The sequence below is a fragment of the Elephantulus edwardii genome, unplaced genomic scaffold, assembly GCF_000299155.1.
Source record: "Elephantulus edwardii isolate Elephantulus edwardi_28Jun2011 unplaced genomic scaffold, EleEdw1.0 scaffold00211, whole genome shotgun sequence".
NCBI lineage: Eukaryota > Metazoa > Chordata > Mammalia > Macroscelidea > Macroscelididae > Elephantulus > Elephantulus edwardii.
The window spans coordinates 3,892,147-3,896,808 of NW_006399961.1; positions in this window are offsets into that span (position 1 = coordinate 3,892,147).

Consider the following 4,662-nt stretch of genomic DNA (forward strand, 5'->3'; position numbering starts at 1 on the left):
AATAATTAAATTTAAATATTCATTGCATGTGTCCTTGAAGAACAAGCACAGTGGCATATGATAAGGAGAAAACAGAGAGGAATCAGACAAGCTCCTTCAGAGAATGTGTGTGTGTGTGTGTGTGTGTGTGTGTATATATATATATATATATATATAATCACTTACATATTACAAGTTTGGAAACTGCAGTTCAGGGAACTTATGTAGAGTCCCATAGATCTTGGTGGCAGATAATAGTCTACCTTGAATAATAACTGCCCCCCTACAAAGTGTTTTCCCTATTTCTGGTTCTTCAGAAAGCAAAAGACAAAAGGAGATAAATTAGCTGTGAATCAGACTGCAGACTAGATTGTGTCCTGCTACTCAACCTTGGGCTTCACTCGCTTCATACATTCATTGCCATTGAGTTAGGAACTACTCATAACTACCTGATCCTCTGATGAGTTTTCACAGGCTGTAAAAGCATGGGAGGAGATCACTTATCTTTCTCTTATGGAGCAACTGGTGGATTTGAACTACCTGCCTTTGGGTTGGTAGTACAACTCCTTATCCACTAGGTGACCAGAGTCCAGAGCTCTTCAGCCTTGGAATAGCCATATCCCCCAGTCACAGAATCCCTGGTAGGTGTATAAAGGTAATGTGCTCAGATGCTAATCAAAAGGGGAGGAAGCTGGAGTCCATTCATAGGTGCCTGGGAAGAAAAACCTAGTGATAGTTTCTTCCCAAAGCAGCCATTGGACACCACAGTCTACTCAGATGTATCTGTGGTCTCTAAGTTGGAACCATGGGGTTGAGCATGGCAGAGATTGCGATGATGGTACCGAGTAGGACTAAGTTCTGACCCGCTGTTCATAGGGCTGCTGTGAGTTGTAGTTGACTCGATGCCACACAACAGTACCGTGAGTTGGATTTGCCTTGACAACAGCTTATAACTGGTTTTACACAATGACAGCTCTTGATCTTATAGACCTCCTCATCATGGCCCTGGAAGCTTCAGAGCCAGCCTGAAATAGTAGAGCAAAGTGCATATTCCATGGAAATAACATGGCCTCAAGAGGAAAGGAAGGGACAGGGCTTCCTTCCAGCTTCATCAGTTGTACCAAGTCCTTCCGTCTTCCCTGGAGGCAGGAGAAGCATGAAAAGAGGTCAGGAGCTTCCCTGGAGGGGCCTGAACACAGAATGAGGAACCAGCAGGAGGGGAAGTGGCTCTCCTCTAACGCAGCCTGCATGCAGCACTCTGGGCACTGAGTTGTAGAAGACTTCTGACTCTAAGTCTCAAACTCTTCCTAAACCATAGATATTTGAGGGAAAGAGCAGGTACTATGAGAAGGGACAAACCTTTGGAGGGTGAGAAATGAAGGAGGAATATAGCGGCACCAAATCCTCAAATGCACTGCCATCAAGTGGGTTCTGACACTTAGTCTGTAAGACAGACTAGAATGGCCTCATGGGGTTTCCAAGGCTGTTCCATCTACATGGAAGCTGACTGCACCAGCTTTCTCCCACAGAGGAGCTGATAGTTTTGAACTGCTAGTTTTCCAGTTAAAAGTTGAGTTCTTTAACCTTTACACCACAAAGGCTCTGTGCCTTCAACTAACCGTGAGGCAATGGTTAAGCTCATCAGCTTTGGAGCCACACAATTAGGAATTTAAACACACCCTTCCCCCTTAGTGTTATTGTTGTTAGGTACAGTCAAGTTGAGTAATGTGACCTTATAAACAGCCAACCTGAACCCTGCCTTATCCTACACCATCTCCCTCATCTTGACCTCCTGAAGTCACCATGTCAATCCATCTCATTGGGGGTTATCTTATCTTTCACTGACCCTCTATCTTTCAAAGCATGATGTCCCTTTCCAAAGAATAGCCTTGTCTAGTTGCTATGCGTTAGAGAGGTGGACAATGATCAAAGATGACAGTAGAAGAATTAATGCCTTTGAATTGAGGTGCTGGAGATGGGTATTGAACATACCATGGACTGCCAAGAGAACAAACAGGTCTTTCCTAGAGAGAGTGAAACCAGGTTGCTCCATTGAGGCAAAGATTTTGAAGCTCTGTCTCACATACTGTGGGCATGTTGCCAGGAGGGGCCAGTCCTTGGAGAAGGATAGAGGGACAGTGCAAGAGAGGAAGACCTCAGAAGAGATGGACTGACACAGTAACTAGGGTAACAAGAGTAGGTATGTCAGAGACAGTGAGATTTGCTCAGGGTAGAGCAGGTCTCAGTGCTACTGGGTATAGAATCACCATGAGTGATAGTTAACTTGAGGGTACATAGCAACAACAACAACAGTTACATGTCCAAAGTACGAATGACTTAGATTTGTATGAGTTGAAAAATATCCTACAATCTCTCTACATCTTTTAGAAAATATAATTATAGCAACCTTGAGAATTTAAAGAAAGGGTGTTTATAATGTTCTTGGAACATAACGACGCTCAATAAATAAAGTTCTTAGCTGAATTGAATAGGTTCACAACTCATAAAGACTCTGTGCACAGTTAGATTAGATCATTGAAATCTGTTAGGTTTTCACTGGCTGATTTTTGTCAGTAGGTTGCCAGGACTTTCTTCCGAGTACATCTTAGAAAGAAGCTTCACTGAGATTTTCTATAACAGGAACACATTAGCTCAAATGACAGATAAGTGGTGCCTGCACTCGAGGAGCATTGACTAGGGTCCCCTTAGGGGAAGGTGGTAATTCTAGCACTGAACAGCCACCAACCTCCTGCAAGTAACAGCTAGGCACAAAATCACATGCAGGCAAAGGGGACACTAAATAAGAATGGCTGACGAAGAGTCTACGCCTTTCAATTGTGATTTTGGTGAAGAATACGGAATATACGAGGAACTATTAGAAGAACAATTAGTGTTTTTTGAACTGTGGTATTGAAGGAGAGAACTGGATATCTCATGGATTGAAACAGATGAAGGAGAGAACAGTTTAAAAGTGATATATGATTGGGTATTATGGTTATGACAAGAGTCCAGAACGAAGGCTGCATCGTGGAGTGGACTTGGGGGGAGGAGGGAGACTGTATACCAATGAAATAATTTTTCTTTTACTTTTCAAAGACAGAAGTGAACTGGTGCGGGAGGGGTGGGAAGGGAGAAAAGTGCAACAAGGAACAAATTGAAATCCAAAATATCTTTAAACATTAATTAAAATTAATAAAAAAACAAAAAATTGAAAAAAATACCAAAGCACCAAAAGAACAAACAAATATGTATTGGAGAAGATGCAGCCAGAGTACTCCTTGGAGGTAAGGATGGTGAAGCTTCATCTCACATGGTTTGGGCATGTTGTCAGGAGAGGCTATTCCTTGGAGAAGAGCATCATACTTGGAAAGGTGGGGAACAGCAAAGGAGGGGACAGCCTGACTGTAGCAATGAACTTGAGTGGGTCAGAGATTGTGAGGCTGGGACAGGATAGGACAGACTTCAGATCTGTTGCTTGTAGGGTTGCTGTGGGTCATACTCGACTCAATGGCAGCTAATAAAACAATAGAAAAACAAACAAACCTTGGAAGACGTGCACCCAGAGTGCTCCTTGGAAGTGAGCGTACCAAGGCTTTGTTACGTGTATATGTTAATAAGGAGGACCAGTCCTTGACGAAGGACATCTTGCTCCGTGAAGTAGAAGGCTAGTGAAAGATCGCTGAAGAGATGAGCTGACACAGTGAAGGTAACAATGAACTCAAACATCAATCAATAGTGAGGACAGCTCATGACCAGGCAGTGTTTCTTTCTGTTGTCCACAAGGTCACTATGAATAGGAACCTATCCGGTGAGGCCTAAAAACAACAGCATGAACAAAACTCAATCTTCTCCCCATAACCTACAACCCCTATGTGACCTCACCCATCTTTTCCTCATTTTGTGTCCAGCCCTCTTCCTGTTGTTGATTGCCAACTGCAAACACACTAATCTTCTGGTAAAAATGGTTGGTAAAATAAGCTGTCAGTGAAAAAGATCATAAGAAGAAGGATTGCCATGACAGTCATAGTGGGCTCAAGAATAATGACAATTGTGAGGCTGGCTCAAGACCGGCCACGTTTTTATTTTTTATTTTTACTGGCTATATCAAGGGTATCATCCAGGAAGAGTGCAAAAGTTCATTGCAAAGACAGAAGAGGAAGAGAAGACCAAAATGGATGTCAGAAGACACTCTGAAAATTACACCGGAGTGCACAGAAGCCAAAGCACAAGGAAGAGTTCAAGATACTAAAGAGTTGAATAGAAGATTTCAAAAGGCAGCATGCAATGACAAAGTAAAATATTACAATGAAATGTGCAAGGAGTTGGAGTCAGAAAAGCAAAAGGGCCGAACTCGCTCAGCATTTCGTAAGCTCAAGGAACTGAAGAACAAACTCAAACCTCGAGTTGCTATAATCAAGGATGTTTTTGGCAGAATAGTAAATGATCCAGGAAGTATTAAAAGAAGATGGAAAGAATATACTGACTCACTGTATCAAAAGGAATTGGCAGACACAGAAGAATTTCATGAAACAACATATGAGCAAGAGCCTATGGTGATGAAGGAAGAAGTTCAAGCTGCTTTGAATGAAACGGCAAAAAATAAGGCCTCAGGAATAGATGATATCCCAATTGAGATATTTCAGCTAACAGATGCTGCCCTGGATGTGCTCACCAAGTTGTGCC